Here is a 14,239-nt window from a genome sequence, read left to right as displayed (position 1 = left end):
TGGGCATCACATTGACACTAGCCCCTAAATCACAAAGAGCCTTGGGAAAGAGCTCTCCTTCAATCTCACACTCAATGGTGAAGCTACCCAGATCTTTCTTCTTCGAAAGTAGCTTCATTGGCAGCTCAGTGCACACAGCTTTCTTGTCATACCCCGACTTTTAACCCCTGATTAAGGGCTTAATTATTAATAATTAGGGTTCGGCATCCATTAATAATAAAACTGGTTTGATTTATCTGATGTGATTTAATCGTTATATATGTGTTTTAATGTGCTTAGTTAAAGAAAATTTTTATAAATGCGGTGCATAAGTTTTAATTGGTGAGTTAAGTGTATTTATATGAGCAAGTTATTATGATTTTTATTTGAGGATAATAGCACTTGGAATTTTAATTAAGTTTTCAAAGCAAGTGTGGTTTATTTTTACCGAGAAATCGAATAATAACGATTTATAGAAATTTTTCAAAGCATAATATTTTTAAATTATTTTTCCTATGCTGAGGAATATTATAATTGAGTGAGTGCACTAATATTAGTGCCATATTTATTTTAAATTTTGGTCACAAGAGTTTTGTGTTATAGCATTTCATTAATTAGTGATTAGTCTTTCATGATTTTAATACATGGTTTATTCCTACACCACATACTACCTTACACACACATGATTATTTTAATTAATTGAGCATGTGTTTAATTCCTAACCTTGCATGAGAAGGGAACAAGTGGCAAGTGGGCTTTTAATATTCATTAACTACTTAGGAAACTTAGTGACCAAGTTTAGCATTAAACAAAAGCATTTCCTCTCTCTTCCTCCCCTCTCATTTTCGTCCATCTCTCCCCCCCTCTCTACTCTCACTATTTTCTTTTCAATCCATTATGGAAGAACACTCCAAAGCTTCTAAACACATGGATCCACCATCACCATTCCTAGAGCTAGCCTTCAATCACCAAGAATCAAGAGAATGATCAAGCTAGAGTTTCCAAACCCAAGTGGATCAAAGAGTTCGCCATTTTCTTAAATATTGAGGGTAAGTGGATCAACCTTAAGATTCCTTAAATCTACCTCCATTTCTTGATGTTTTGATGGAAGAAAACAAGAAAATCAAACCCCTCCATCATTTCTCTAATTTTCGAAAATTGGGGGTATTTTTACCCTTCAAATATTTTCACTTTCTTTTCTTAAATCGAGGCAATAATTATGTAATTGAGAACCTATTGAGTTGATATCCATGAGTTTTTAAAAGGATTAGAAAGGATTTTGAATTTTCAAAGAGTTTAGTTTGCTAAATTTGGGAAGTTTTGGATTTGAGGTTGATTGATGAATTGATGGATGATATATGCTATTGAGAGTGTTTATATGAGATTTGATGGATTGGATTGATGGTTGAAATTGATTAGTAATTTTTGATATGAGTTAGTTTGATGTAATTTGGGTAAAATTGATTCTATGGTTTAATTTACTAATTGATTGCTTATTTATGCTATTAAGTGTGCCAATTTGATTAATCTAAGGTTGGATTAATGATTTATGTATGTTTGTAGATTTTCAAAAAGTTTAGTTTGTTAAAAATTGGGACTTTGTGATCTATGTGTTAATTGATTAAATTGGCTAAGTTTAATTGTTATTAAGCATGATAGAAATGATAATTAGGGATCAATTTGGTTAATTGTCAAGAATGCCTAAAATTGGTTAAGTTTAGTTTGCTAATAATTGGGAACTTTTGATTAATGAGATAAATACTTGAATTGATGATGTTTATATGTTAGTTAGACTACTAGCAAGGAGAAAGCATGATTAATTTGGTTAATGATGTTGATTTGTGAAAATTTCTCGAGTTTAGTTTGCGTGCATACATGAGATCTTGTATATAAGATGAGTTATGAGTCGAGCATGTTTATATATGGCTATTTGATGATAAATTGAGCTTGTATATGCGATATGAGACGAAACGGACCAACTCCTAATGACTTATGTGTTGGCCGAATGTAAGGAGAAAAAGGGGAAGTCGATGTTTGAATTTTCTTGAGTTATATGATCATGTATTTATGTTATTGTGATTTATATGAGCTTAATTTGAATTTTTGAGAATTTTTCATCGAAGAAGTCCGGAATTTAGGTATATTTGATTTATGCTCAAGTTTGGAGTTAATTTGAGAACCTTTTTAAAGGCTACTGACCTACTGTTTTCGATGCGATTTTGATATCCAAAAGCCATGAAAATTTTATGGTAAGTATATTTGAGAGTTTTAAGCACACCGGTAAAATTTCAAGCCATTACAACTTCGTTTGATATTTGTTTAAAATGCAAAATCTAAACTGCACATTACTACCGAGAATTTCTGAGAACAGGGGAAAGAGTCTTTCATTTCAGTAGCTTCCTGTGTGATATAGATTTAAAATTTTTTATGGTATTAACCTTATTGTGTTAGCTAGATATCCACCAAATTTGATCCCAGTTTGACAACATTTACTATTTTTCAAAAATCCAAGTTTTCGATTGCTCAAAACTGCTGAATATGGTAGATCGTGGTAAAAATGACATATCTCCCAAACCACTTGGAGTTTTTGACTCTACTTTTTTTTATATGAAACTAGACTCGAAGATCTTTCTTTTGGTATGAGTCTCGAGTCCAGGAGATGTCGGATTCAGAACAGGTTTATTTTTGAAGTTGAGTCAGTGTAAAAACAGAGCATGTTTTGATGGTGCATGATTATTATCTCTTATGTGAACATGTGAATTTCTAAATGATATTAAGTTTAAGGATGTTGAATTCTTTTATTTTGTTTGTTATGTGGTTACGTGATATTATGTGGTTAGTCGATGTTATGTTGGTTTTTGATTGTTTTAATCGAAATGAATTATGGATGCTAGAACCCTAAAACACTAAAGGATACCCTAGGCACGTAGAATTAGACTTTGTCTTGTGACAATTTTCTTCACGAACTTACCGACTCTTCATCAATAAAGGTCCGGGCGACAGGAAGTGAAGCCGAAGAAGAAGCGACTCCACGCTAGCTTAAGAACGTTTGAGGTGGGCATTATTTTATTATTACGTATATAGAGATCCCCTGCGTGACGTAGGCCTCATATGCGAATATATGTGCATGATATGTTTTAACTGTTTATTCAGCTTTTATGAAATGCTCACATGATAAATGGCTCTTATGAAATGAAAATGAAATGTTTATGAAAACGAAACGTTTATGAAATGATTGACTGCCAAAATGTTTATGTTTTACGTATGTATCCTATCTGTGTTGGTTCGCCAACTTTAAAGGAAATCCAATTGGGATCCTATGCTAGACAAAGGTCGCTAGCTAGGGTTAACGTGTACACTCATGGAGACCGCGAGTCGCTTGCGACCGGTCTTGGCGTCCGTGGTAAGGAGGCCTCCTTCCCGGCGCGTGACAGAAAGGAACAGATATGGATCATATGAAGGAAAATGGGTCGGCCGGCCAATTTTATGAAAATGAAAGAAATGTTTTAGTAAGCGTAGGACTTTCAAGAAAACCCCTGTGTGTTACTGTTGGCAGTTCAATTTATATATGTTATGCATGACTGTATTTTCGGCATATGTCCACTGAGTATTTTTATACTCAGCCCTGCATGTATTTCTAAATGTGCAGGTTGAGCAGCTGATGGAATGGAATGGTGTTGAGCGGGTGTTCCTTTGATCATTTCAAGAAATGTAACCTTGAGTATACATCTTCATATGTATATCTCACACGTTTTCCACTGCAAAACACTTTGCTTAGGATAACTCTATGTTATGAAGTTGTGATACGTGTTATTGGGTAACCCACCTTAATCAGTTCTCCTTTATGTGTATGTTTTATAAGTATCCAAATGATCATATATGATCCTAGCATTTTATCTACAAGTGACATTTCCATATACTTTAATGTTAAGTAATTATCCATTTCCGTTTCCACTCATTAATTCTCATCCCAAGTCATAATCCCGACTAAACCGTCATTAAGGGTAGTGGGCTGTGACATTTCGCCTGCGAAATTTTCTTATCCTCATCCCCCATCTTGTTGGTGTGAACAATTGCCTTTTCTTCTTTATCCTTGGGATCCTGCAATTGTGAGAGAATTTGAGGCTGTGCACGTCGGTCCGATTCTTCGAGTAGTCTCTCTAGCTCATCCACTATACGTCTATGCTTTGTCTCCTCGGGATTGGCAATTTTTTTCTCATTCTTGCAATGGGGGACCTCCAGCTTGATTTCCTTGGCATCCACCTTTTTGCTCGACTTCACAGCACATTGCTCTTCAAGCACCTCCCTCTTCATCAGCCTACGTGGGAATGGAACCTTTGGGATGTATTCCCTAAGTGGAACAAGAGCCTTGTATGGTTCCTCACTTGGTTGTTCGTTCTCCTTGCTCATCCTCCTATCTTTTGGAGACAGAGTGCCATCAAAAATAGCATTGCATTGGCCCCTAGGATTGACAGTAGTGTTGCTTGGGAATTGGCCCGGCTTGTCCTGCGCAGCTGCTTGGTTGGCCATCTGACCAACTTGAGTCTCCAACATCTGCACTTGCTTGGAAAGTGCTGAGAAATTATTTTCCATGATAGATATCTTATTTCCCACATTTGTCTCCATCCCATTCATCTTCATGAGCATCTGCTTCATCATGTCCTCCATCGAATCCTTCTTTGGCTCATTGATTACTTCCCCACTAGAAACAGAACATTCTGGTGGAGATTGCACAACATTGTTTGGGTTGCCATAAGAAAGATTCGGATGCGGGCGTCCTCCTGGCTGGAACTGCTGCTGACCCGGCTGATACTGCTGACCTCTACTATATACTCCTGGCTGTCCTTGCTGAAAATTCTCATAATTTCTGTCATTGATATAATTGACGTTTTTCAAGCCTGATGGGTCTTTCACAGCTTGCTTAGGATGTCTAACATTCAACTCACTGATCTTAGTAGTCAGCTCTGCCAGCTGCGTAGCAATCGCTGCCTGCTGTGTAACCATCGCTGCCATAGGATCAGAACTGGAAGCAGTTGCAACCTTTTTCAATTGAACTATCTCTGATGGCCATTGAAAACTCGTAGCAGCCATACTCTCAATGATGCTCCACGCCTCGGAACTGCCTTTCTGAAGCAGAGAACCTCCTGCAGCTGTGTCCAAATGCATTCTTGTACGCTCTCCACAAGCATTGTAGAACATGATAATGAGCGTGCCTTCATCAAATCCGTGGCTCGGACACTTTCTCAACTTCTCTTGATACCTCTCCCATGTATCTGCCAGCTTTTCTCCCTCAAACTGCTGGAACTGCACAATGTCCATCTTTAATTTCAGGGTCAGGCTAGAAGGATGGAACTTGCGTAGAAAAGCTTGAGCTACATCTTCCTACGTAGTAGTTGCACTCAAATTCAATGTATAATACCACGACTTCGCTTTATCCCGCAGTGAGAAAGGGAAAAGACGAAGACGGATAATATCATCAGATATTCCATTCATCTTTACAGTGATGCAAAGCTCCAGAAATTGCGCCAGATGCGCATTAGGATCCTCTATAGCGTGTCCTCCATACTGGTTCTGCTGGACCATCGTGATCAAACTAGTCTTCAGCTCAAAATTATTGGCAATAATACGGGGAGGTTCCTGATACTCATACTGAGGAACGAACATCTCTGCAATCGGAGGCTGATTCTGAGATTCTTTAGCAGCATGAGCGTCCAACAGCTGTTGCAGCTGCTCCTGTAGAGCACGGATTTGTTCATCAGTAACCATCGTATGCAGTGCCTGAAAAAAAACGAGAATTAGAAAAATAAAAATAAAAAGAAACAGTAAACGCCTGAAGTACTACTAAGTCCTATCGAAAATATTAAAGAAACTTCTAATCAGTCCCCGGCAACGGCGCCAAAAAGTTGATCACTATTTTTATAGCAACAAAAACTGCAACTAACACAGGCAATTGTAGCAAATAATAAGCAATCGAGTATCGTATCCACAGAGACTGTAAAACCGAAATTACTTTAGCTATTCCCTAAACAGACAATCACAGTAGACAGGCAAATCAAATAAGACGGTGAATCAAATACTAAACTTAATAAAAAAAATCTAATCAGCAGAAAAACAATGATAAACAAATCAAATATTAAAAGACTCTGACCCTAGGGGTGTACTTTTACTAATTAATTACATGCATTTAATCTATTGATTCAATTACCAATTTAATCCAACCCTGATGAGAGATCACAGAACTATTCACAAGCTTCTCTAACGAACACCTATGAAAGTAGATTAATTTATCCCCCCTTCACATTCAAGACTCCAAGGAATAAATTAACTCCCAAGCATACATAAAGAATAGCTCCCTATAGTTTCACATATCCCATTCAAGTGTCAAGGCTACTACTATAACATGCGTTCCTGAATCAGCTGAACAATTATCGCATTCAAGTCTTCAAATCGAACAACTAGACATGTAAATTATGTTGGATTTATATACTGAAAGCAAGAACTTTTATGCTTGTATATAATGATTCCTGTGTTCACTGTTTTCAATCTCCTGTCTGATTGTGTTCATGATTGCATATGTATGTTCTTTATCTCTATATAAGTAGATTATACGGTTATACGGTGTATCACAGAAGATCGTATAATTGGAATAAACCTTAAGAGATATAATATGATCACAGCCGAAATAACTCTAGGACAAGTTATTGGTTTAGGCTGCAGTATAGATGGAAGTAGTTTGTCTTGACTACTTGTCTATACTGGTACGTCATTACGTATTGATAGGACCACAGTTTGAGATGTATTCTTCTATCTGACTTAAGTGAAGAATTAAGATCTCGGTGACTTATAAATCTTAATACTAATAAGTATTCAGATATATATATTAATTCGTATATCACTTTGACTTACTATGGGTGAAAGTTATATACTAACTCGAGTACTCTGTATCTTGGGTGATAGCGGTTAATATATGATATCTGATTATCTGTGTTAGTACCCGTATCCGGTATAGGATAATGACATCCCCTTAAGGAGCTCAAAAAGGTTTATTACGCTAAACCCTGCAGGTTGATTAAGTTCAGGCGTAATAATAAAGTTTGAGTGGTACTACTTAAGGAATTATTAAGAGATTAATTAATTTAAGCTGTCAGAGCTCTAATTAATTAATGGATGTCGGATATTTTAAATACGGAGATTTAATAAGTCTAAATACAAGCCCCGACTCATCACCGGCAATAAAGGGGTAAGTCAGTATCGGTTCTCTAGTGGAATGAACTGATATTTATAAATTAATTATGGTCTGGGCTGACCATGGATAAATTAATTTATTTGAGGCCCATCTTTATTCCTTGTATCTGGTCCCTGGGCTGGCCCAATGTCTCCTAGCCCAAGAAGACAGAATTTTCGGCCCTCACATGTAAAGTGGCACCTCCTCCTCTTTTCTGTATTATTAAATACAGCTGTCAGCTCTCAGGAAAATACACTGATAAAAATTAGGGTTTTTTAGAGCAGAGGGAGGCGCAGAAACGTGTATGGTCTTTCTGTCTTGGGAATTTCCATAGCTCGTTGTCCATCCAAAGTTGGGAATTGAGCGGGATACAGTCGAGAAGATCAGAGCTGGAGTCAGATTCTTTCGACGCGATCATCAACAGTTTGTGCATCCGATTCTCAAGTAAGTTTTCCTAACACCTGTGTGCAGCTGTTAAATTCATAGGAGCATATTAGGTTTTAATCGTTGTATGATGAATTAATAATAATCCAAGAAACGATCATCGGGCAATCGAGTATTAATTCGAGCGTGGGGGCGGCTGCTTTGGGAGGAGGCGGCGGCAGCTAGGGTTCCAAACCCTAGCTGCGATTGTTTCTCAATCCTAGGGGGCCCAAACCCTATTTTCCAAAGATGGGCCTGTTTTGAAGTTTTGGGCCAAGTTTTCGTTTTTGGGCTTTCTTTTCTGTTTTAAATGTAATAGAATAGATGTTGGGATTCCACGAATGGGTCACGAAGAATTTTAATTTTTTTCTGTTCTTTGCATGTCGTGGTGTTAATCCTTATGCTCTTTACCTGCTGTTGTTCGTCTCTGCTTGTTAATATGCTTTATTAACTGCGCTTAGACAAGCATGATAGTAGGTTTATCGTTTTCTTAAGCATGTTTTAGAATTCTGTAAGCATGTTTTACATGTTACGTTCTAGATGAGCATGTTTAGGATTATGTGTTGAGCATGTTCAAACCTTTTGAATGTAAAAAGACTAAGCTGTATTAATAATTTTATAGATGATTAAAAATTATTTAGACCACCACAAACGATCTCAAGACAAAGTGATTGAGATGTGAGTAAACGTCCACACGATCGTGGCTTACTTCACATTCGATTTCACAAGTTTGTTGAGTTGAGATTTCTAAATCCATTGAAGTAGTGGGAGTTATGCAGTAAACGTCCACACGATCGTGGCTTACTCGTATAATTTTTCACAAGTACTTTAGAAAAAGGAATTAAACAAGATAACTAAGAAATTAAATTGAATGCGACATGGTCCTCGTGTGTATGTCAAGGTTCGAGAATTTAATTTCAAAGTTAGTTTGTGGTAATTGTTTAAAAAATTTTATTCTTAATTTTATATAGACCTCCACATGCGGCCTCAAGACAAAGTGATTGAGGATGTGAGTAAACGTCCACACGATCGTGGCTTACTTCATATTCAACTTCACAAGTTTGTTAAGTTGAGGTTTCTATTAAAAATATTTAAATCCATTTAAGTAGTGAGAGTTATGCGGTAAACGTCCACACGATCGTGGCTTACTCGCATGATTTTCATAAGTACTTTAGATGATGGACTTTAAATAAGATAACTGAGAGGTTAAATTGAAAGCGGTATGGTCCTCGTGAGTATGCTAATTTCGAGAATTTAACTGTCGAGGTTAAATTGTGGTCGCTGCTTAGATATCATTTCAAGTACAATGTATAACTCCCCATCGGAGTCCCTTCTTGAATATGATATGGTCTAGTTAAGGTCCAACTATTAATTTCCTTTGTCAAAAGGTTAAGTTGACATGGATGGAAATTAAACGACTAGGTAAATAGTCTGGTTGAGGGGTTCATGTGTAAACGTCCACACGATCGTGGCTTACCCGCGAGATTCCTTGGGCAGTTGGAGGTTTCATTAATATTGTTTTATCAAAAGGTTACAATATTATTGTTACGAATTATGTGCTTCATGTTCTTACATGTTTATTTGTTTACTTTCAGATATGTCTATGTCTCCAATTATTAACATTCTAGCAAACAATCCTCTCATCGGTCCAAATTACACCGAATGGAAACGCCATATTATGTATATTCTTGACGCTGATGAGCACAGTTTTGTGCTTACTACTCCACGTCCCGCGCCCTTAACTGATGAGTCCACTGATGCGGAACGAGAAACGCATAAAAGGTGGCACAAGTCAAATAATATGGCCAAGTGCTATATTATGATGACTATGTCACAAACTTTGCAACTCCAGCATCAGGTCATGAATGACGCGGCTGAAATCATGTTAAACCTCAAGGAGGTTTATGGGGAGTCCGAGAGGTCTGCTCGTTTTAACTTGATGAGAGAAATCTTATCTTGTAAAATGAGCGAGGGCAGCTCGGTGCACGATCATGTCATGCATATGACAAATTTGTTTGACAGGCTTGATCTGCTAGGAGGGGGTATCGAAGGCGAAGCCAAGGTTGATATCATCCTCAACACTCTCCCCAAAACCTATGAGAACTTCTGACTCAACGTCGTTATGAGCAAGGCCAACTATACTCTCAATGAGTTATTGAATGCTCTAGTTTCGGCGGAGGGAGTCATGGGCACGCGCAATGGGAAAGAGGTCCTTGTTGCTGCCAAGGGATCTACTTCTTCGTCGAAAGGCGAGAAAAAGAAGTGGAAAGGTCCAAAGGGCAAGCATGACCATGAGGCTAGTGGGAGCGGTAAAGCCAAAGTAGATGGCCCTACCGGCGGCGTGAACAAGCCAACGGCCAAGGGAAAGTACTTCAAGTGCGGCAAGGTTGGGCATTGGAAGAAAGATTGTCCAGTGCTCAAGGCAAAGGGACAAGGTACGTCACAAGTTTTAGTAACAGAAACATGTTTAGCTTCGTTTTCTACTCATTCGTGGGTAGTGGATACGGGGGCAACTGACCATGTTTGTTACACCTTGCAGGGCTTCAACCCAACAAGGGAGCTAGCAAGTGATGAGATCACCATCTCCATGGGCAATGCGTCGAAGGTCGCAGCTGTTGCTATTGGAGATTTATCTTTATGTTTTGGTGATGACATTTTAGTTTTGAGAGATATTTTGTATGTGCCGGAATTTCGGCGGAACATAATTTCTGTTTCAAAATTGTTTTTGAATGGATATTCTGTTATTTTTGATAGGGGTGTTTCTATCATGAGAGATAACAAGACTATTTGTTCTGGAATTTTGAACAACTCTCTCTATACTATTACATGTCCAATTAACAACTCTGTCCATGTTGCATCTACATCACAAATCCTTCCAAATCCGAATAAGAGGAAGTATTATTCTCATGAACAATATACACATGCGTGGCACCTAAGGTTAGGCCACATCAATCTAAATAGGATCCAAAGGCTCGTTTCAAATGGAGTCTTGAAAGACTTTCAAGTTGTTCCATTTAGAACCTGCGAATCCTGTATAGAGGGAAAGATGACGGCAAGGCCTTTTAAGGCCAAGGGGAATAGGGCCTCGCATGTGTTAGAATTGATTCACTCTGACTTATGTGGACCAATGTCCACAAAGGCTCGTGGAGGCTATGAGTACTTCGTCACTTTCATTGACGATTACTCAAGATATGGGTATATTTACCTACTTCAACGCAAGTCTGAATGCTTTGAGAAATTCAAAGAATTCAAGGCGGAGGTGGAGAAGAGATTGGGTAAATCTATCAAGTCATTGCGGTCTGATCGCGGTGGCGAATACCTCGGGAACGAGTTCTTGCAATACTTGTCAGATTTAGGGATTACATCCCAATTGACTGCACCGGGTACTCCCCAACAGAATGGTGTAGCAGAGAGAAGAAATAGAACTCTTTTGGAAATGGTAAGATCAATGATGAGTTATGCATCATTGCCTATTTCGTTTTGGGGATATGCCTTGGAAACAGCGGCCTACTTGCTAAATCTAGTACCATCCAAGTCTGTGCCTAAGACTCCCACTGAATTATGGTCAGGGCGTAAGCCCAGCTTGAATCATATAAAGATATGGGGTTGTCCTGCATATGTGCTTGACAAAGAGGCAAGGAAATTGGACCCTAGATGCGAAGTAATGTTGTTCATAGGATATCCAAGAGAAACGAAAGGTGGATATTTCTATAATCCTAAGGATCAGAAAGTGGTTGTTAGCACCAACGCACGATTCTTGGAAGAGGATTATATGAATAACCACAAGTCTAAGTCCGAGATTGCCCTTCAAGAAATCGAAGGCAATGGACAGGCGATTCCATCACCCCAGCCAAGTGTGCAAGTGAATGCACCACAAGACACTGCACAAACCATTGTCACAGCTGTACCACCACCGCTTCGTCATAGTGGGAGGGTTGTAGTTCAACCCGATCGATTTATGTTCTTGGGAGAATCTTCGGATCTACTTCCTGTTGATGAACAAAAGGATGTCGACCCTGATAACTATAGACAAGCGATGAAAGATCAAGATGCAGATTCTTGGTACGAGGCCATGGTTTCTGAAATAGAATCCATGGGTGCTATGGATGTATACGAAAAGACCGAACTTGTAATACCCCGTACTTTTATGAGTAGTAGTAGTATCGATACACTACAGAGAGTACTACGGTACTGAGATATGAGATTATAATTAAGATGAGATGGAGTTATGATGATAAATAGAAATATTGAGTATTAGAGTTACATTATTTTGATGAGACGAGTTATTCTTCTAGATAGAGATATGAGTCTGATAGAATCAATGATAAAGATAGAGATGCTGATTGAATTGAGAGAAGAGCATAATTTATTTTTCCCAATGACGGATACAGAGGTATCTGTGAGTTTAATTGTCCTATTGCAAATAGGAACATCTGAAGAAGAATAGAGTTGAGATAAGTGAGTGAGAAACCCTATAGAAGGGAGAGTCGATCTGAGAGATGATTGCTGATTGCTTTAATAAGAATTGTATCTGTGTTTTATCTGAGATGGTTTGAGTGATTTTCTACGTGACTATTTGTTTACGATGATGTGAGTGTGTTTTGTTTTGTGTTATCTTAACACGGATTATTTTCGAGATAATTTTTTAAATCGGGAAATGGCATACAACTATTATTATTTTGCATATCAGTTTTTTTTATGAGAAATATTTTACTGAGATATATATAAATAAGTTTATGATGAGATGAGATATTCCAATAGTTTGAGCTATTGTATTTTTGATGAGGTTAAAAATTCATTTCCTTTCGATAAAACTGTAGCAGCTCAAGCATAGCTGAGCTCTGCTCTGGAGGCAGAGCTGAAAACCGAGCTCTGCTCTGGAAGCAGAGCTGAAAACCGAGCTCTGCTCTGGAAGCAGAGTTGATGTTGAGCCGAGCTCTGCTCTGCTCTGACGACAGAGCTGAAAACCCGAGCTCTGCTCTGGTGACAGAGCTGAAATCGAGCTCTGCTCTGCCGAGTCAGTTAGCTCTGCTTTGGCCGAGTTAGCTCTGCTCTGGTGAGTCAGCCGAGCTCTGCTCTGGCCGAGATAGCTCTGCTCTGGTGAGTCAGTTAGCTCTGCTCTGGCCGAGTTAGCTCTGCTCTGGCCGAGATAGCTCTGCTCTGGTGAGTCAGTTAGCTCTGCTCTGGCTGAGTTAGCTCTGCTCTGCCGAGTCAGTCAGCTCTGCTCTGACTTGTGAGCTCTGCTCTGGATGTGAGCTCTGCTCTGGATGTGAGCTCTGCTCTGGATGTTAGCTCTGCTCTGGCGAGTTTTAGCTCTGCCCTAGCGAGTTTCCAGCTCTGCTCTGGCGAGCTTTTTAGCTCTGCTCTGGCCGAGTCTTTTAGCTCTGCTCTGCTCTGGTGGCAGAGCTGTGATCGAGTGTACTACACTTGAGATATTTTGTTTTTACCACATGCTCATTATCTTAAATGGCAAGTGGATTAGGAGGTAGGAGTTAAGGGGGGACATGCTTTAATTATAAAGTGAAAATGTTGGGATAACACTTTGATTCAAGTGGGATTAAATTCTTGAGCAAGTCATTATCCTAATTCTACAAATAACTCACGCACACCCCCTCCCTTCTCTTCCCCATTCTCGGCCTCCCCTCTCTCTCTCTCTATACTCTCTTTTCCTCCATTAATGTCCATTGAAGAAATCTTAGAGAAGCTTCATCAAACACTACTATGAGATAATCCACCATCCAATCCAATCAAACACTATCATATCTCATCAAATTCAAGAAGCTAGAGCTAAGATCAAAGTTGGAGCAAAGTCTTGATCACCTTTTAAATCCTTGAGTAAGTGATCTTAGATTATTTTTTTGATCATATTAATGATATGTGAATGAGTATATGATCATGATTGAGCTAGAAAATCACCAAACTTATTCCTAGGAAATTTTCGAAAATTAGGGGCTTGAAACCCTACGAATTTTGTTGTTTATTTTCTTGAATTGGCTTGAGTTATATGATGATGGATTTGAGTTTATGAGATGATCTAGATGATTAATAATGGATGAGATTGAAGCTTGAGGTTGAGAAGTGAAAAATGAAAGTGTTAGTTGAGGAAGAAGATGACATTATGTGTATCTATATGGGATCTTGTTTTATGATGTTGATTTGTGCTAATTGGTAACCTAGGATGTTAGATCTATGTTTTGATCAATAGGTTATACATGATTAGTGGTATTTCAAAAGTTTTAGTTTAATAAAAACTAGGGTGATTAATAAATCTATGTGATTAATTGTGTGAAATCATTTAAGTATATAATCTTGAGCATGAAATAAGTGTATGTTGAGGATATTGGCTATGGTTTGCCATGGGAATTTAATTGAGTTAAAGTGAGATTTGCTTTTGCTTTGAGTTGATGTTCGAGAATGATATGAGATGAGAAGTGTCGAGGTTGAGTATATTTTTCGCTCGATCGTTTTGATGTGGTTGAGCATATAAAGAGTTTGAGATGAGATTTTGGAGAAATTTTCGTAGGCCTTACTGACCTACTGTGATCGACGGTTTGTCGATGTCAAATAGCTTTGAAAATTTTATAGCAAGTCCATACATGAGTCTTGAGTACC

General features: G+C 38.3%; 1 long non-coding RNA gene across 1 annotated transcript; it reads left to right on the top strand.

Annotated features, from left to right (window-relative positions):
* Positions 1 to 812: 812 nt before the first annotated feature.
* LOC130989092 (uncharacterized) lies at positions 813 to 3,937 on the top strand. The gene is made up of 3 exons (XR_009090463.1): positions 813 to 1,028; positions 2,970 to 3,033; positions 3,629 to 3,937. It is a non-coding gene; the product is annotated as an uncharacterized LOC130989092 (long non-coding RNA).
* Positions 3,938 to 14,239: the final 10,302 nt, after the last annotated feature.

This window comes from Salvia miltiorrhiza, chromosome 6, assembly GCF_028751815.1.
Source record: "Salvia miltiorrhiza cultivar Shanhuang (shh) chromosome 6, IMPLAD_Smil_shh, whole genome shotgun sequence".
Lineage (NCBI taxonomy): Eukaryota > Viridiplantae > Streptophyta > Magnoliopsida > Lamiales > Lamiaceae > Salvia > Salvia miltiorrhiza.
This window is presented reverse-complemented; position numbering and strand designations above follow the sequence as displayed.